At 41.6% G+C, this 21,163-nt stretch overlaps 1 protein-coding gene across 5 annotated transcripts in view; it reads left to right on the top strand.

Moving 5' to 3' along the window:
* Positions 1–21,163, top strand: part of TIAM2 (TIAM Rac1 associated GEF 2) — a 457,180-nt gene that overhangs the window by 188,019 nt on the left and 247,998 nt on the right. For all 5 annotated transcript variants that reach the window (XM_082250259.1, XM_082250257.1, XM_082250260.1 and 2 more), the window contains one exon: positions 10,022–10,098. The gene's annotated coding sequence lies outside the window, so the exon portion shown is untranslated. The remainder of the gene's footprint in view (positions 1–10,021; positions 10,099–21,163) is intronic.

The following is a 21,163-nucleotide window of genomic DNA, read 5'->3' as shown; positions in this document are numbered from 1 at the left end:
CAACACCAGGCGTAGATTGCTAACACACACAGTGACCCGGGGGCGCCTCTCTACAATGGGTAGACCCAATGGGCCGCTTATGCAGGCCATGCATAGAGAGAATTTCTTTCCTGCAACCACAGCGGGAATCTCTTCCACTGAGCCATTGTATTTTCCTGGTGGGGGAAGTTGTGTCTGCCAGGAGAAGACAGTGGCAGGCTGGTTGTACCCAAGTTGATTGATCGATCAGCTTGGTACATTCAGCCAGCCCATACATGGTTTGAATCTCAGCTGGTTGCAACCTTAGCGTTAACCAGGGCTTTGTTTCTCAAAAAATAGGTGCCAGGACTCAACCACGACCCCCTTTCCCACACACACACACACACACGCACACACACACACATACCTTCCAAATCCCATCAAATAGTGGGTGTGGTCAAATTTCATTAACAGTGGGAGTATCTTAAATGGGCACTAAATAGCAGGAGTGCATTAGGTACCAAGTGCAGAGTTCGGGTTGGGGCAGTGTAGAGTTTAGGGTTCCCTTCCAAAGCTGCTAACCCCTGAATCCTCCATCCATGTTACAATTTCACCCCTCTTTAGCTCTGACCTTAGAATGCAATTTCCCCTCCACTGCCCCTAATCCCCCCCCCCCTCCCCAAACTCTTAAGCACCGAGCCAGCTCTAGTACCTCCCCGTATACTGTAGGTGGCTCAGTCTCTCCTACTTGCATGGAGATCATCCAGTAGGGGTGTAGGCATCTGCACTGCACCCTTGGCACCTGCATCTCCCTTGTCCCCATCCAGGCACTCAGTGGGAGTTGCTGAGGAGATCAGATCTGTGGGTGCCATTGTGAGACTAGCTGTTACTTTTAAACACAGAAGCCGGACCTCTGTGTTTACAAGTGATAGTGGTGAGCAGAAGGCCTGAGCCAGAGTTGGTGGAACCGAGTTCCACCAAGTTCCAGCTGAAAAAATGCCCTGGTTTTAATTCTTTAGTTCTGAATTTGAGTTCAATAAAGCAAACTTCTAGCCTGAACATTTTATATACTGAACTTTATATCATTTGTTCATGCCATAAATAGTACACTTGAATATTATTTTGTATGTTTGTTAAACTTTATAATTTTTACAATAAAACTCTGATGACTTCTCCTACAAGGGACAGCCTTGGCAAAACCTCTCTCCAATATCCACCTGAACCACAGTTTTTTCCTGACTGCCGAAACTAGATAGCTCTTATTCAAGGATCGGGGTGTACAACAATCACCACAATCTGCATCGACACATTTCACACATCTTTGTTTAAGTCCGAAACATGTCAAGACGACGTTTGTAATTTATACAGTTAAACTGTGTAAGCTGATGCTGTTTTACTCCCTTCAGGTATATTTCAAATTGTCCTGAGTATATGTTTACCTACCTTTGTAAATGTTATCATATATTTTATTGAATTACAACATACAGGAAATTAACTTGCCTCTAGCATTTTCTTAAAAATCTTACTTTAAAAAAGTTTTTTTTTTTCAGCAAAGCAGCAAAGACTCTTTGGCTTAACATGTGAAATGGAGCTTGGAGCTCCACCTGCTGGAATATGAAACATTAATTTGCTGCATTGTATATCTACCTAAACAATAAAGAAAAACACATTAAGGCCCCTTTCACTCATTTCATCAGTTCAGTCATGTTTTTTTGTCATCCGTTTTTCATCCTTCGTCATCAATTTTTCATCCGTTTTACATCCTTTGCCATCACTTTTTCATCCTTTGTCATCAGTTTTTCATCCGTTGTCAACCGTTTTCATCTGTTGTCATCCGTTTTTCATCTTTTCTCATCTGTTCTCATCCGTTGTCATCTGCTTTTTATCCGATTCGTTTTTTACCGGATGAAAAATAGGGCTTTCATCTGTTAAAAAAAAAATGGATGTTGACGGAAGTGGATGAAAACGGATGTAAATGAATGATCATCCATTTACATCGGTTTTTTCCATAGGAATGCATTAATGTCTGTTTTTTATCCATCAACAGAGGAATGAAAAACGGACAAACGGACAGCATGTGTGAAAGATACAAAAAGCATACAGAACATGATACACTTCACTTTAAGATCTGGTTCACACCGACTTCGCCTGACAAGTATCTCCCAATGCTGTGCAATGGAACTGTTCTAATCAGAGCGACTCAAGTCGCTCCGACTTAGAAAAAGGTTCCTGCACTATTTTTTGGCAAAGTCGGAGCGTCTTGCATTGACTTCAGAGTCGGATAAGTGTGAACCGGCTCTAAAAGGCATCTCCACTTTTGTGGGGAAAAATTAAAAAAGTAATAGAGCATATGCAACTGCAACCTAAGTCACACTGTAACTGAATGTTAAGTATAAATTACCGTGATAGTTAGCCCATACCCCTGGGATAATTGTAACTATCAAATTAAGAAAAAGATGGGGCTTTGTATGGGGAAATAAGAAGAGGATAGCCACAAATATGTTGCTATAGACACAATTATGATAAAATTATTTTCTTTATTGTACATACATATATATAAAAAATATATATCCTATAGACACATATTAAGTGAAAAATAAAAGAAAATTGCATGTGTAGAAATATATTCCCGTAGGGAATGCTGATACAGCGTATCTCAAAAGATGTTACGGTCTCTATGTAGCACGGTACAGGTTCCCCAGCAAGCCGACGCATTTCACACCAGGGCTTCCTCAGGGCCAGAGAGACCAAGGCAGACCAATATTTCCTACTGCGACAGAGACCTGGACGGACACATGCGCTGAGGAGCAAGTCAACACGGATAGACATACAAAGGTGATGTACACTAAAGCAACTGCGGCCATGCACATTAGGAAGGCATTCCCGTTCAATATCCTTTAAATATTATCATAGGACACCAAAATACAGATAAAGTACACGTTCCTCATATCATACTACATCAACATTGATGGGATCTCAATTTAGACCACTGTATGCATGAGGCAGGTAATTCATAAGGTATATTGTATATCCACATACGTTAGCAGCATCATGGACCTTATCACCAGAATGAGGGACTCCTTCCGTCCACCATCATAGCATGGACCTGCCTCATATTAAAAACAACCTTTCCTTTTCAATCTGCGGCACTGTAATTTTCTGTAAAACACAATGCATTTTAGCAACCTGGAAATGTTCTGTGCTTGTGTGATTGGCTCACTGATATTTACAGACGTCTGCAGTCAGACTAGTCAGATTTTGGGCATCCTCTGCAACAAAAATGTCATTTTCGGTGAGATACTCCCAAAAGGTAATCGCATCTAAAGGGATTTGAGCCCCAACACTTTCCTTTTTAGAACTCTACAAGTGCAGCAGCTGATTGGCCATTAAAAAATCATTCCTATTCACATTTATTTTGCACATGGACACAGACAAACAAACAGCTTTTGCTTCAGAGTAAAGCCCCATGCACACAGGCCGAATATTGGCTGGTTCAACAGCAGCCTGTCCGACATGAGGCGGTCCAAATGTCCGACTTCTGTCGAAGGGGAATGACCGAAAAACATCTGCCGATTGGCATCTGATCAGCGCTCTCAGCCAAGAGATCAGATCTGGGGGGGGGCGCGGGGCGGTGGACTCCCTGTCAGAACAATAACTCAGCAGGGAGATAGCTGTACTAACATTGGATGGTTAGTACAGCAAGCTCCTCCTCTGCCCGCTGAGTTGAAAGGAAAAATCCCTGCAATTTTATTTTTTCTCAACAAAAGTGTACTTACTCTTTAATGTGCATGTTTGATAAAGTTTATTTTGCATTTATTTCAGAAACCTTGGCAGGAGTATGTAATGTGTAGTTAAGCATGACCATTCTAAATATGTGTTACTTCCTTCCCTATTACTTTTTGGTATTTACTCATACCAGCTTCCTGCCTTTTTCAGGGCAGGGTTTAACCACACAGATATAAATATTAAAATTGAATATTAAAAAACATTTGAGATGTGGTTTGTATTGGAACTTTGGTCATATTTTTTACATGAACGCTCTCATTTCTTAAAGCTAGAAAAAAAGATATAAGTAGTAAATTAGGACACCAAAATCAGTTCAGGGCAGAGGCAGCATTTGGTTTTGAAAGTTTTAGCACCCAACATAGTAAATGCTGATTTGTAGAAGTTATTTATAGTTAGGGGCTTAGCTAAAGTGGTTGTAAAGGCACTCTGTTTTCTTCCTAGAATCCCCTGTGTTCGCTTAAGCTATGTGCCCCAGTGTATGTGCTTTATTAAAAAATATACAGCTTTATACCTTATTTCAGAGTGCTGCTCGGCGCTCACGTGACCACCCGCCACTCTCCTACCTCGATCTGAGAACTACAATGGGAGGGGCTGAGAATCCCCTGCTGACATAGCTGGGAGGAGAGGAGGAGAGCAGCGGGAAGTCACGGGAGCGCCGAGAGGCGCCCTAAAATAAGCTATAAAGCTGCATATTTTTTTATAAAGCACATACACTGGGGCACATAACTTAATTTGAACACAGGGGATTCTAGGAAAAAAACTAAGTTATTATAGCAGCAGGAGGGGAGGGGCGGGGAGCAGGTTGGCAGAGGCTAGCTGATAGGCAGGGAGGGAGGGGGAGAGAGGAGAGACAGGGGGCTGATGGAGGCACATTAACTGACCACGGTATCATGGATCAGCAGCGATGATTAACGTGGGTCAGTTTAGGGGGGGGGGAGGTGGGGGAAGCACAAGGCAGGATCAGCCAGGTATTTTAGTTTATAGAATGGGACAAATTACACAGCACAAGTACTGTGCTGTTATTCATGTTTTAAAAAAAAAAGGATCACTTTTTTATTTAGGGTAACAAGCCCTTTAACTGGGGATCAAGTAATTAGGGTGCAAAAGTTGACAGCTAGCAAATATCTTTTCAATAAGGCTTTCATCTGTGTGTGACCAATTTTAATGGAGCTATATTGAAAACTGACAGTGGAACGTATACTCTTCAAGGAGCTTGCATTACATTGTACAGTATATTCAAAGCTGCACATTGGGATATACACATAATTCAATAAATTGTCTAAGGTGGGTGTCAGATGAGCAATTGCAGCTAGCGATTCTGCCACTTGCAATCACCAGTGGCTCTGCTTGTCCCTATGGAATCATTTCCTCTGTAGGCTAGGCATCGCTGGCGATCAATAGCCAACAGCATTCAGGCTAGTGACAGAGTGACATCTTGCTACATTTGGCTACAAAGGTTGCGATTCCATACGGACAAACAGGCAGCCTTTTTAGCAGTCCTGCCACTGGCAATTTGTCCCTATTGGCAGAACTGCTGTCTGGCATTAGCCTTAAGACTTAGATGGTTCGAATCTCAGGAGGGTCAGCTGACTCTATCCAAGTTAATCATCCGATTACCTTGGGAACAACCAACCTGTCAGATTTTACATGCTATTATGCCAAAAATGACAGCTCAGGCCAGGGCCGATGTACTAACATTCTGACGTTTGTACAGTGATCTCCCCTGCTGAGCTAATGTGTTCTGACAGCCCCCCCGAATGCCAGACGACATTCGTGTGCTAGGCTTAAGGTTGGCCAACCGCAGGTTGCAGGAAGGAAAGTTGCTCAAATCTCCCAATCTACACAGACAGTGTTGATGGAGGGAATCCCTCCAGCGGAGCCATTGTGTTCTCCCAGCAGGGATGGCTCCCCCTCACTCCCCTGCCAGGAGAACACAATGGCTCCACTGGAGGGATTCCCCCCATCAACACTGTCTGTGTAGATTGGGGGACTCAAGCAACTTTCTATAATGCAACCTGCGGTTGCCCAACCTTAAGCCTAGAACAGGGGCCGAATGTCGTCTGGCATTCTGGGGGGCTGTCAGAACACATTAACTCAGCAGGGGAGATCACTGTACTAACGTCAGATTGTTAGTACAGCGGCTCCGACCTGAGCTGTCTTTTTTTTTTTCAATACGAAAACAAACCTTAGTAGTGTGTAGGCTTTAGACTTCCTAGATACCATACTGTTCAAGGCTGATGCATTAAACTTTTCCTAAACCTTTTACAAAATACAAAGTTTTTAAAGAATAAGTAACAAAGGATGTGCGAATACAAGTTAAAACATTGTTTATGCATGTGCAGTTTCTGCTAACATTTTTACAAAGACGCAGAATAGAGCTATATGCAAAAAACACTCTGCTTGCTCTAATGTGCCTTTTGGCTGCCTTTATTTTTATTCTGTGGACAAGTGAAAGTGGTATGTTCTTTTTGTTTCCACCATGCAGTTTGCTCTCAAAATCAAAAGGTTGTTTACTGCTGGATAAAGATCTGTTTGTACCTATTTTTGGAGCATGCAGAAATAGGAACCTTTTGCCATTTCTATAGACTTTTTCCTTTTTTGAAATGGTATGCTTTTAACAAGCAGCAGTTTCCCAATCAACATTTAGGGTATTTTTGGTAATATGTGCTTGGTTGTATTATTGTGTCAAACAACACAAGCGACATGAGTAAGCTTTGCGAAATGCAGGTATAAGGATTTCAGAGAACTTTATGCGTACTTTGTGCAATTTGCAATTAAGACAGCCTTATTAAATTGTTGCTGGTATGTAGCACTTAGCTATATTTTTCTTAAAATGTAGACTATATCAGTACCAGCGTTCCCATGACTTCCTTGATTTATTATATTGTAGGCCGGATACACATTTCCTTTATGACCTGGGTAGCACTGAAAGTTTCTAGATTAGTGATAACGGTTTCTTCCTATAATTCTCTTTGGTAGCTAGATAGGAAGGCTGTAAAGTAAAATGTATTCTTACAAAATGATTCACATAAATATGTTGTTGATTACCCTTACAATTAAGATCTAAACCTTCCAGCAAAATGTATAATTCACATGCTTTTATAGGGAAAATGTTAGCATTACCAACTTGAAGTTAAAAATAAAAAAAAGGTCATTTTATTTGCCATGGATAAAAAAAAGTGCTATTCTTGTGCTTCTGATGTATACACGTTATCTAACCACCAGTTGAGCACAATCACTTCATGTCATGAATTTTTTACTTTTTTTTTTTTTTCTATTAGTTTTGTATAGGGTGGGGAAGGGTTAGGCCTCATTTACATGGCATTTTAGTGCCAACTGTGGCAACAATCCAGAGTATTCCTACAGCTGGATTCATAGGTGGATGTGGCTGGTCAGCCTGCAGAAGGTAATGACGACTAACGGCGGTTGCAGGTGTTCGGATGTAATTGCACACTGAACCATTACTTGGGTTTAGGAACAGAGGACCCTCTCCCTGGAAGCAAACTACATAATGAAACACAGCTGAGGTCAATAACAAGGTCTGGCTACCTGGTAAGGTGTGGAACTTTGAATGGAGGTTTTTCCCACTCAAAGCTCTTCAAAGTCTCTGGTCCTTGTCACCAAAAAATATTTGGCACCCATGGGTGTCTCACCCACTCCTTAGAAGCCCATTTTGATGTTTTTCTGTTTCCACCTGGATGTAGGGCAGATCCAGGAGATAGTCAGTAGCAGTATGTTGTTCCACAAGGAACACCAGCTCATCCACACTCTGTATACCTAAAGTGCTACTGTATCTTACCCAGAAAGGATCCAAGGTCATAGCCGCAGATCACACTCCATAATTTAAAGTGGAAGTAAACCCATTGATTAACAGTTTCCAAAAAGCAGTTATATTCCCGGCATGCCGGAAATGCTAGCTGTCACATTGGTTGTGCTCTCAACCAAACTGTCAAACCATCCAATGGCTGGTGTAATAACTGATCATATGTGCAGCATCATGGCAGTTGAAGATTAAACAGAGGCCAAGGTGGCAGCTTCCTTGCTTGAAAACGATAGGAGGGTTTACTTCCACTTTAAGCAGGGTTAAGCCCTCCAGTTGCAACCCCCCCTTTTTTTTTAAGGTGGAACAAGTCATTCAACTGGTACTTTGTGTGCTTCTCAGGATCAAATTCATATAAGAACACATGTTGCGTCACTGTAACCCTGACCATGGCTAGGACTTCCCCTCCTGAGTTTTGAATACTCGTTTTCATCCTGAGGTTGTAAGTCAAATTAAGTCTTTTGGGCTCTCCCTTTAAAAACAGGGTGCTACCAATGTTACTAACTCTCTAGGTAGGCCGAAACTTTAGATGTGCACCACCCCAAGTCCCACGATAGCTAGTTTCCTGGTGGCTCAGTTGACTAGAGGTTTTGTTGGTTTATTTATTTATTTTTTCTTAATTTCAATATGTTTATGAATTTTTCCATAGATAACAGTTACAAAAACATAAGATAACTCCAGACCTCCCCAACTTGGGAGGGTAATAGGCAAACATTTTCAGGTAGTAATGTGCACATGTGACCAGATATATCAAAGAAAAAGAATGATTTAAATATAAAAAATAATGGCGCGATGACACCCGTATTGCAATTGAAGAGCATGCTAGTTGTGGTGTAATCCAGGTCAGGCGGGACGGCAAACAAAACATTTATGTGATAAAGTACATAGCGGTGGTCAACCACTATGCATAACCTTATACAATGAACCATTAGGAATGTAGAAAACCAAGGAGCAAGCAGTTTCTTTTTTTTATTTTTTACTTTTGTTCTTTAGACCTGTGATTATACAGCTCTGATAAGTACCTTGAAAAAAATAATGATCTATGCTTAGTGTGTGAACCTCATCTATGCTTTCAAAAAACCTAGGTTGGATTTATCCTGTATAGTCCGTGTCCTGAATTGCTTCTACACTTCGGAAATGTAGAGTTTGATCTTTGCAACTCTGTTTAAGATGATTGTACAACTCTGTTGGCATTGATCCTTTGTGGTCACGAGATATTTTCTTTCTGTATGTTAATATTTCCAATATCTGATGTTTTTTATTTTGGTTTTGTGTGGAAACTCAAAAAACGAATTATAAAAATGTTTTTTAAAAAAATGGTGATACCACATCAGCCCACTGATATTCAGGTAGCGTCTCATGTTTGGTGACTTTCTCAAAGCTGCCAAAGTAAGCTTTAGCATCAACTTCCAGGAACACTTTCCTTTAAACACTCCACACCAGCTTTTGAAATGCAAACATCAAACCCTGTGCCACTATCTGCCTTACCAACAGGGCTTGTATCTGTTGCTGTGGAGACAGATTCACTTGCTTAAGACCGCATTCACACTAGTCCGACTTGGACCGCGACTTGTCAGCCTGACAAGTCGCGGTCCGTCACGCTCTTATTGTGCGCTACAGGAGCCGTTCTAATAGGAGCGACACAAGTCGCTCCGACTTAGAAAAACGTCCTGTACTACTTCGGGGCAACCTGGAGGCGACTTGCATAGACATTCATTTTATGAAGTCCGTGCAAGTCGCGCCGAAGTCGAGCTGCACGCGACTTCACAGGTCGCCCCCTAAGTCGGAGCGACGTAGTGTGAACCGAGCCTAAATCCATCTGAGGAGGCCTGATGGACCTCAGTCAGCTGTTGTATCTGCCAGGTGGTTTAGCAGTTTACCTCTTGCAGAGGGGATGGAGAAAAAAAGGGAGAGAGAAGAAACTTGTTATGTGCATGGCATAAAATGATATATAACAATTTACAAAGTTTGTCTATTACAGAGACTGATTACTAGTTTCAAATAGTTTCTCCCCAGTTTCCTGAAATGATACCATCATCTAATTCCTCAAACCCCCAACCCCCTCCATGAACAATCTGCAAATTAATTTGTGGATGTTCTAACATGTTAATCTACTACTTGATAATGGTTAAGCTGGAATCTTCATTCTCTGACTTACAATAAAACCGAGGTTTATGAAGCTTGCCAATACCCGCCTAAAATTGGATAATTACTTGGACCACTCGATCTTATTCTACTGTCACTTGTCTATGTTTCTATTTTTTCCATTTTTATTTCTCCCTCTTTTCTCTTTTCTTCTTCTATGCTCAACATGCCCCATGGTTTACAGATAGGTACAATGTTATAAGTCTACACCCTCCTCCCCACAATCCTACTATTAGAGACATGTGAGGGGATCAATTCATCCTACTGATGGATGGTTGGCTTTAATGTCTGTTTATTCTTTTCCTTTTTTAGGCTATCTGATTAATGAAAAACAAACAAGATGAAACTGCTACGAACTATGAATTACACCAAGTTTAACTAATACCAAGGTATGTCATCTTAAAAACCAAAGTGAAGAATTTTATAACTCAACATGGGCCAAAAGCTAGGCAATTCCTCTGCTTTAACTTTTTTACATGGTTGCATATTGTTATCTTGCATATTTGTGTAGCCTACCTATATGACATCCTAAATGAAGTCAAAATGAATTTACCAATTACCAATTTTTCAAGGGGATTCATCATTTTGACTGTTTCACCAATTTACTCAGCTGGTCTGAGTAATAATACCATCATGGTTGTTCATTTCTAATTATTATCTGCAAGTTTTTTTTTCTCCACAGTTTGCTAAAGACGTACTTTGACCCAAAAATCTTTTTTTATAATTGAAAATGTATCATTCTCAATAAAGGGAGAATGGAGAAAGATCACATATGGAGTAGTGTATTCTTACTTGTTTAGAAATATCTTTAGAAATTAGCCCCTTTGTGAAGTAGTTGTGACATGTCCCTTTAAAGTACTACAGGAATTGTCAGGATTTCCTCCAATATATGTTCCTTTTTTAGGTAAGAAATTAGAAAACTGACGTTAATTTTGAGGTATGTGTTCTTTTACCTGACTAATTTGTTTATTACCAACAGAGTCAAAAATAATCTGTTCCTGTTTTTGTACTATTGTTAAAGAGGAAGTAAAGCTTCATCTGTAACTTGTACCTATAGGTAATCCTATGATAAGGCTTAACTATAGCTCCTGTAAATATCTCCTAAACATGCACACTGTTTAGGAGATATTTACTTTGCATGCAGCCAGTGACATCTCTGGCGCATGCGCTCTGAAGGAATGGCCAGCTTCAGAGCCCTGTGCCGTAAACGGCGGCTCCCACGTGCATGAGCGGTAGTGACGTCATTGCGGCTCTGGCCAATCAGATGGACGCTGACTCGTAAGGAAGATGGGTGAACATGTCGGCCGTGTCAGTGGTGAGCGGGCGGCACCGCGGGGGCTCCGTTCCAAGGTAAGTATTTCATAATGAGCTAGTATGTGATGCATACTAGCTCAATATGCCTTTGTCTTTGATTTTTTTATTTTTTTTTTGGAGGTTTACAACTTCTTTAAAGGTAAAGGTATAAGAATTTACATCCTGATGTGGGAGGTATAGGTGAAACTTAAGCCCCGTACACACGCAACGATTATCGGCCGACCGATCGTCCCTCTTTTGTCCAGAGTTGTGTTTTGTTGGTTGGAATGTGCCTAGACTGCACACGAATTTTCTCGCCCAACAAAATTCTACTTCAGAAGTGATGTCATGTGTTGGTTTGCTTTCTTTGTGTTCTTTCTTCACTGAGCATGCCCAGACTTGCTCATCAGATTTTTCCCTGTCGAAATCTGTACTGACTGCACGAAAATCGGCCGTTATGTTGACGGCCAACAAAAATTTTATAGTCTGCACGCCAGATTTTTTTTCGGTCGAAAAGTCAGAGTTGGTTGTCGGAAGCATCATACTAACAAGCCGAAAATCGGCAGATCGCTCGTCGGACGAAAATTCCCTGCCAATTTTCGACGCGTGTGTGTAGGGGGCTTAAGAAATCCTTCTTTGGACAACTACCTTATATTTTGCAGAGAATCACCTTGTGCCTTAACTAAAGGATTCCTTGTTATATTGATCCATTTTCTCCTTCAGTCATATTGTATTTTCAGGTTCAAATTATGTTATTTATGGGGATATTATAAAGAGAAGGACAACCAATACAAGTTTGGTTCATCTGGCCTTAGTGTCATTTTGCAACTATTTTAATCCAATGAATGATTTTAATCCAATGAAGTGAGTCTGATTAAATTAATAAAAAAGAGGCAATATATAACAATTGTTGCATAATATCTATTTTTACTTCAGTGTGCAAATGTTTTGAAATTAAAGTATAACTAAAGACATTTTTTTTTTTTTTTTAGTTTTGTACAGAATAGAGGGGGATTCGAACACCTATTGCTTTGTGTCCCGTTAATGAGATCCACCCTCACTATTTGTCCTGTTCACAATTATCATTAAAAGGAAAAGTAAAAGAAAAAGCCACATTTTGGGATGTCCCCCGAAAAGTAATAGTTGGGAAATCTTCCAGTGGGGTTACTAGTTCTGGTCATTTCCCCAATGGGACACAAAATCTGACAGGGGTATAACCCTCTGTTAATCTATCCAAAATGAAAACGAAAATTGCCTTTAGTTCTACTTTAAATCTTTTATAATACTTTCCTATTTTATGTAATAAGAATGTTAAAGAGCAAATCCATCCAACAGGTGGACTCAATCAGATGTTAATGCAGTCAAGCAAAAACTTCAACTGCGATAAATCAGAAAGTTTACTTGGTTTGCCTTAATGTGATTTCTTTGTGATACACAATAGCCAGCCTTTATGCCCCTCACACATGATTTCTGGGAGTGTACTCTTTTTTGCCTATGGTGTGCACCTGTTTTTTTCTGCTTCTTGTATTCCCAGTCACAAACCTTCAAGACTGGTTTGAATCAATCCGGTGGCTGTTAAAAAGGTCTTACGTCAGGGTTTCTGTATGTGATAGATAGCAAGGAACCTGCAGTAGGTAGGTTTGGAAAGAGAGCTCCAGCATCACATCCAGGGGTTTTTAGGCTACATTCACATCAGCGATTGAGGCGGGTGTAGCGGCAGGAATCTTCAGATTTGCTTCAGTCGTGAGTTGCTAGGTACAGCTGCCAGCCCCATTCAAAATTATCAGGTGCATTTTGCGTTTTTCAATACACGTTTTTGATCCATTGAAATCTTTGGAACCAAAAACTAGAAAAAAGTCACTGGCCCGTTCCAAAAATTGCACGGATGTGAATGTGACCCATAGGAAACTATGTTAAATGGACTGCAATGTGTTTCTGCAAAATGGAAAACACACTAAAAATGCATAAATGTGAACCAGGCCTTAGATTACCAACTTTAAAGATCGGTGTGGAGGAAAATAAAAATCATAGGAAAGACAGTTAAATATATCAGTGTTCTCCCAATTTGGTGGTCAAAAAAAAGAAAAAACGCTAGGCACCCCATCACAATTGCTGAATTCCAGGAGTCAATACCAGATAAAATGGCAAAAAGCTAATTTTGTTGCTTGCTAACAGTAATAGGAAGTTAGGCTCCATTCACACTAATGTGTTTTTTAATGCTTTTCGCAGAAATGCATTTAATTTTTTTAATATGGGTTACTATTGAACATGTTCACATCAATGCATTTTTGTGCCTCTGCGTCTTTGGAAAGGGTCGGGCCTTTTTTTCCTGCAAAATGCAGCATTTTGAATGCAATAGACTTCAATGGACCCACATCCAAAACGCAAGTATTGCTTTTTTACAGTGTTTTTACTGCGATTGTGCCGCAATTTGCGCTTTGCCTTTTTAAATCTGCCCAACAAAAAAAAAAACATAAAATGCTAAATGCAAATAGTGAATCGTGGTAAAATCACAGCAAAATCAAGGTTAAAAAACATGGACAGCACAGCAAGTAGCACTACAGAAAAGCAACATGTATAGGAGTGAATCAAGCCTTAAAGTAGGGACAGGGCAACAGGAACATGGTATAGGGAAAAGAAACTGTAGGGAGTTTAACATGTGCTTGCTGCCTACCTACAGTATCTCACAAAAGTGAGTATACCCTTCACATTTTTGCAAATATTTTATTATATCTTTTCATGTGACAACACTGAAGAAATGACACTTTGCTACGCTGTAAAGTAGCGAGTGTACAGCTTGTATAACAGTGTAAATTTGCTGTCATCTCAAACTAACTCAACACGCAGCCATTATTGTCTAAACCGCTGGCAACAAAAGTGAGTACATCCCTAAGTGAAAATGTCCAAATTGAGCCCAATTAGCCATTTTCCCTCCCCGGTGTCATGTGACTAGTTAGTGTTACAAGGTCCCAGGTGTAAATGGGGAGCAGGTGGGTTAAATTTAGTGTTATCGTTCTCACTCTCTAAGACTGATCACCGGGAAGTTCAACATGGCACCTCATGGCAAAGAACTCTCTGAGGATCTGAAAAAATGAATTGTTGCTCTATATAAAGATGGCCTAGGCTAAAAGAAGACTGCCAAGACCCTGAAACTGAGCTGCAGCACAGTGGCCAAGACCATACAGCAGTTTACCAGGACAGGTTCCACTCAGAACAGGCCTCGCCATAGTCGACCAAATAAGTTGATAAGTTGAGTGCACATGCTCAGCGTCCTATCCAGAGGTTGTCTTTGGGAAATAGACGTATGAGTGCTGCCAGCATTGCTGCAGAGGTTGAAGCATTGGGGGGGGGTCAGCCTGTCAGTGCTCAGACCATACACTGCATCAAATTTGTCTGCATGGCTGTCGTCCTAGAAGGAAGCCTCTTCTAAAGATGATGCACAAGAAAGCCCTTAAACAGTTTGCTGAAGACAAGCAGACTAAGGTCATGGATTACTGGGACCATGTCCTATGGTCTGATGAGACCAAGATAAACCTATTTGTTTCAGATAGTGTCAAGGGTATGTGGCAGCAACCAGGTGAGGAGTACAAAGACAAGTGTGTCTTACCTACAGTCAAGCATGGTGGTGGAAGTGTCATGGTCTGGGGCTGCATGAGTGCTGCCGGGACTGGGTAGCTACAGTTCATTGAGGGAACCATGAATGCCAACATGTACTGTGACATACTGAAGCAGAGCATGATCCCCTCCGTTCGGAGACTGGGCCACAGGGCAGTATTCCAACATGATAACGATCCCAAACACACCTCCAAGATAACCACTGCCTTGCTAAAGAAGCTGAGGGTAAAGGTGATGGACGGGCCAAGCATGTCTCCAGACCTAAACCCTATTAAGCATCTGTGGGGCATCCTCAAACGGAAGGTGGAGGAGCGCAAGGTCTCCAACATCCACCAGCTTAGTAATTTTGTCAGGGAGGAGTGAAAGAGGACTCCAGTGGCAACCTGTGAAGCTCTGGTGAACTCCATGCCCAAGAGGATTAAGGCAGTGCTGGAAAATAATGGTGGCCCCACAAAATATTGGCACCTAATTTGGCGATTTCCACCTAGGGTGTACTCACTTTTATTGCCAGTGGTTTAGATACTAATGGCTGTGTGTTGAGTTATTTTGAGGGGACAGCAAATTTACACTTTTAGGGCCCTTTCACACGGGCGCTCCGTATGTCCGTATATCATACTATTTTTTTGCGGATGATATACGGGCATAATGTATGTCAATGGCATTATGACCATCCATTGACATCTGATTTTCATCCTTTCAGTTCTGTTCCGTTTTTTGGAATGGAACAGAACCCTATTTTTGTTCCGTGTAAAAAACGGAACGGATGCAAAATCGGATGTCAGCGGTGTCATTCGCTGACATCCGCAATGCCCATAGACATACATTATGTCCGTATATCATCCGCAAACGGATGGGATGATATGCGGACATGCGGAGCAGATGACACAAATCCGCTCCGTGAAAAAAAAAAAAGTGCCGGAGCGGATCGCAATGCGGTCCGCTCCGTGTGAAAGAGCCCTTATACAGTCTGTACATTCACTACATTACATTGAAGCAAATTGTCATTTCTTCAGTGTTGTCACATGAAAAGATAAAATAAAATATTTACAAAAATGCGAGGGGTGTTCTAATTTTTGTGAGATACTTTATATTTATTTATTTATTTTTATTAGAGCTACTTATATAGTGCTGACAATTTACACAGTGCCTTACATATTTATTATACGTTCACATCAATCCCTGCCCTCAAGGAGTTTATAATCTAAGCCCCTTAAATTCCATTCAAACATGTACTAGGGCCAATTTAGACAGGAGCCAATTAATCTACCAAAGGCTCCAATGCCTTTTCCAACAGTGCGTTCCTTTTATAAACCTCACTCTTTTAACTAATTTTTAGGGTCCTTTCACACGGCTGCTCCGTGTGTCCGCAAATCATCCAATCCGTTTGCGGATGATTTGCGGACATAATGTAAGTGAATGGCACTGCGGGTGTCAGCGGAATACCATCCGCTGACACCCGATTTTCCTCCTTTCAGTTCTGTTCCGTTTTTACGAATGGAGCAGAACCCCATTTTTCCTTCCGTGTAAAAAACGGAAAGGAAGGAAAATCGGATGTCAGCGGTGTCATCCGCTGACATCGGCAGTGCCATATACTTACATTATGTCCGCATATCATCCGCAAACGGATGGGATGATATGCGGGCACACGGAGCGGATGACAGAAATGTCATCCGCTCCGTGGAAAAAAAAAAAAAAAAGTCCCGCAGCGGACCTTTCACACGGAGCGGCCATGTGAAAGGAGCCTTATGGACAATTAAAAAAATGTAAACACTAAATTATTTTCCTCCTTTTGCCTATTTACCGCTTTTGAATATAGAGACTGCAGTACTGTGAAGTGGCACATTAAAAATTATTTTTCTGCACAAAAAAATTGAAAGCAGCTGTATTCATTCCTTTTCTTCTTTTCACCTTTGTGAAGCTAAAATGCAAGCATGATTCACATGTAAATAGATCCTCATTTTATTCAGCCAGCTGTTTGGAGTCCGTCCTGGCCACTGAGAGATTCACAAATAGAGGTAGTGACGGGAGGATAAATGGGTTGTTTAGAAGGAGCGGTGGGTGTGGGGCTTACTAGCGGAAAGAGGGCTTTGTAGCCTGGATGTACTGGTCGGACTCTAAGGTGTTTGCCAGCTATCTGAAGCAGGCCAGCATACAAAGCAAATGGCTGGTGGAAAGGTGATCTTACTGGAGAGAAGGCCAGCTCCAGGTCAAGGTCCTATTTTTTTTTCCAAAACATATTTTTTAATAATCTTTACATTTTTGTCCTACCCTTCTGTGTACACATGGATACAGTGCTAAATATAGTGAACATATTACCTTACAGACACCTCTCTTGTGTCATGGCGACTTTCCGAATCTTTCAGCAGGACGAGATTAATTGTATTGTGCTGAATGCGAACATTGATATGGCGACAGCTAATTTGTCTGAAAGGTTTGTGTAATTAAAAACATCTGCCAACAGCATTTATGAGGGGAGGCTTGCTAATCCTTTCCAGGGAGTAATGACTGTGATAGGTTAACCAGGGACTAAGTGGAAGCTATGAATGATGGAAATAACAGATATGCTTTTGCCCTTTGCAACATTTTCAGAAGGAGTACAAAAGTAGAAGGCCCTTGTCTTTTAGGCTACGTTCACATGCTAGTGTAGCCGACCGCGGACAGAATCACCGCGATTCTGCCCGTGATCCGGAAATTATTGCAAATCGCGGGACGCCTGTGCCATGCAGTTGATTTGCAATGGCACCCCAAACGCTGTGCGATGTTGCAGCGATTTCCGCCTGCCAAATTGCGGTAACATCGCGCAAACAAAATCGCGGGTTGCATGACGCCCAAAAAAGGTACAAGAGCTTCTTTGGGGCATCATGCGACCCGCGATTTTGTTTGCGCGATGTTACCGCGTTTCTACCCGCGGCCCTTTACGCTAACATGTGAACGTAGCCTTAAGGCTCGGCTCACACTACTGCAAAATAATTTTAATGTGATTTTCAGAGTGATTATGCAGTGCGACTTTTGATATGGTTGGCATTTCCTATGCGGCCAGATTTCACTGAAATTGCACTAAATTAGCACAGGGACCTTTTCCAGAATCGCACTGATGTGCATGGGCATTGGATTTGTGCCACTCAAATCACATCAGAAATCGCACTAGCGTGAACCAGCCCTATTTTGTAATAAAAATGTACCTAGTAGGTAATAAAAATTTGTAAGAGAAACTATGCACAAAGCCATTTACTTCACATAATACGTATAAATTTAAATTAATATAGCACAATACACTGATGTTAGTTACCTTGACCATTGACTCTTGATCTCATTCACACGGACGTAATTTATTAAAGTGAGTGTATGTGAGGGCTGTGTTTGCCCGTATAATAATGCACAGGTGTTCTGTGCATCCTCGTGCAGGCAGTCCCATTCATGTCAATTGGGATGCACAGACACAGCTGCTGCTCCCAATTTGACAGCAGTGTGGGGGCGCAGCCCCTAACGTAGGCAGTGTGTGATGGGGGCTGCGCACCTGCACATCTAAAAACAAACGAATGCACACAAAGCAATGAAGAACAAAGCCATCACACGGGCATGCGCTTAAAGCATAAAGGCCCGTACACACGTAGCGATTGTCGGCCGTAAATATTTGGCCGCCGAACCATCGGCCGATTGTCGGCTTCTTAGTATGATGCTTCCGATAACCGACTGCGACTTTTCGGCCGAACACAATCTGGTGTGCAGGCATTAAAATTTTTTTTGGCCAACACCAGAACGGCCGATTGTTCCCCAGTCAGTACAGAATTCGGCCGACAAACAGCCGATTAGCAAGACTGGGCATGCTCAGAAAAGAAAAAAGACACGGAAAGTTAACCATCACATGACATCACTTCTGCAGTCGGCTGTTGTTGGCCGACAAAATTCATGTGCAGTCTTTTGCAGTTTTCAACCGACAGGACAGCACCGGACAAAAGACGGCCGATCGTTCGGCCGACATTCGGTACGTGTGTACGGGGCTTTACTCCACTTTTGTTGAGAAAAAAAACATTCCCCTCTTGGTGATCTATGTACATTACAAGAACTTTAACAAACTCTGTTGCAGATTCCTAACTTTTGTTATTCTGAAGAAATCCCTGTGTGTTTGTCTGTATCCATGTGGGAAAGTGAGACTCCTGGGACATATGACATAATTTGCCTAGGCAGGAAACCAGAAGGAACCTGAAGAAATGTAAAAAAAAAAAATAAAAGTTTAAAACAAGTAAATATGATATACTTTCCGATTTATTTACTTATGCTAGACGCATAAGGATTAAAAATAATCAATGTTACTGTGTTCCAGCGGTGAGGATTCCCCCATCCACCTAGCTTGCTTGCAGTGCTACACAATAGTTGTGCATAGGACTAGATTCACACTATAATCTTAGAAAAGTTATGCACTTTAAAGTATGGATCGACCGATTATCGGCAAAGACGATATATCGAGTGCCGATCTGCACTTTCCCCGATATATCGGAATAGGCTACCAAGGTGGCCGATATTTCGGGAAAGTGCTTGTACCGGAGTGATGCCTGCAGCTAGAGGCATCACCTCGGTACCGGCGTCCATAGCCGACGGTCTGCTGTCTTGTAATGACAACCAATGCGGCTGAGAAGCCGCTCGGCTGTCATTACAAAAAGCGTCCCACCGGGAGACCCGGGCAACCAGCCTGCACGGCCGCCGAAGACCCGATCAAAGCCGCATTCGGCTCTGATCAGGTCTCCATGCAAAAACCCCAAAGGGATGTCATGACATCCCTTCCAGGTACTGGCGCCAGATTCAAAAAATGACAGCATTCAAAACAGCCAAACTTTGCGTTTTGAATGCTTTTAAGTGCAGAGGAGGGGTTTGGGGTCTTTTAGACCTCCAGATCCCTTCACAAGAGTACCTGTCAAAGAAAAAAAAAATGTACGAAAATATCAGCCCATATTGGCCAATACCGATATGCGATGACCAAAATATCGGCAACGAAAAACCGATATCGGTCAATCACTACTTTAAAGTGCATTTCACAGTGATTTGCTATACTCACAAATATCATTGCCCAAGCCCATGGAAGAGGTCTTTGTGGATAAAACGTGAAGGGAAGAGCAATAGCAGTGACATCATCATGCATGCTGACAAACCGGGCTGAGCGGCGCTTTCATGCCTGTTTTACTCCTTGCTTGTGAGTACCTGTTTTTAACAATAAATTGAAGATTTTACGTTTATTACACTATGGGCTTCTCCTTTTCTTACACCCTTTATACTATATATACTGGCTGGTTGATTGAGTGTAATACCGGTGGCATCATTATATTGGGAGGATCTGGGTCGACCAGATTGTGCCCTGGGGAAATAATAGAGCGCAAGTTGACCTCCATTACAGGTCTAATAATTTGGTAAGATGGTATTTTTTATGTGGTGGTAGAAACACAGCACAACGCACAAAGTTTTATTGAAATTTCAGTGGGACTTTTTTTGCACCTGCATCATTTATCTGTCAGCAGATAGACTTTCAATGGTCTCTAATATTGTCACTTATGCTTATTACTTTGAAGCTTTTAGGAGTTAAAGCGCAAAAAGTGTTTTTGAATTTTGATGGTATTATATTTGGGTACAAGCGAGTGCTGCTATTACTGTATAAATGTATAATTTTATTTTTACTCACTTGAGGATTTAACACCATTTATAAGGATATTGTTGTAAATAATATGATATGCAAATTGCATTAACTATAGAAACCAGATTTCAGAATTTTTTGTGTTCCTCATAATTGCTCTTTGCTCCGGCTTACTGAATACGCCTGTTTATGCAGGTGCCATATTTTTTTTTATGGAGAAGAAGGTTAAATTAAAAACCTTCAGTCCCCATTCACACTGGGGCGACCTGTCAGGCGACCTGGTCGCCTGACAGGTCGCCGTAGGTCGCCTTCCATAGAGAAGCTGCGGACCCGTTCTAATAGGAGCGACACAAGTCGCTCCAACTTAGAAAAAGGGTCCGGAGCTTCTTTGGGGCGACCCGGAGCGACCTGCATAGACTTCAATGTTATGAAGTCCATGCTGGCCGCTCCGAGGTCGCGGTGTGAGCAGCGCGCCGCGACCTATCAGGTCGCCCCGGCAAGTAGCGTCGCCCCAGTGTGAACGGGGCCTCAAGCTATTTATTTGGTTAATTAAGCTTGTTGACAGTACGTACCTGTGCTCATTTATGCCTGCATTAATTATAGGAAAACTTTCTCAGTCAGTGACTCTAAATGTATAGAAGCCAAAAGGTCAGCGTGCATTTTCTGAAGGAGGTCAGCAATGGCAACCCACATATTTCTATTGTGACAGGTTTACTTTCAAGCAAACATGTACTTAGTCTATGCAGAGCAAAGCAACTGATTCACTTTAATATGGGCAAAGTGATGATGGGCTAGCAAAAACAGTAATTAAACACTAAAAAGGGGATAGGGCTAAGCATCCAAGGAGGAGGGAGAGTACCCTGCTATGGACTTGACTTTTTATGAAGAAGTCAAATGCACATTGCAGGTAAATAAAAAATAAT

The sequence above is a fragment of the Pelophylax lessonae genome, assembly GCF_965119305.1.
Source record: "Pelophylax lessonae genome assembly, chromosome: 3".
NCBI lineage: Eukaryota > Metazoa > Chordata > Amphibia > Anura > Ranidae > Pelophylax > Pelophylax lessonae.
The sequence above is the reverse complement of the archived record's forward strand: the minus strand, read 5'-3'. Positions and strand labels throughout refer to the sequence as shown.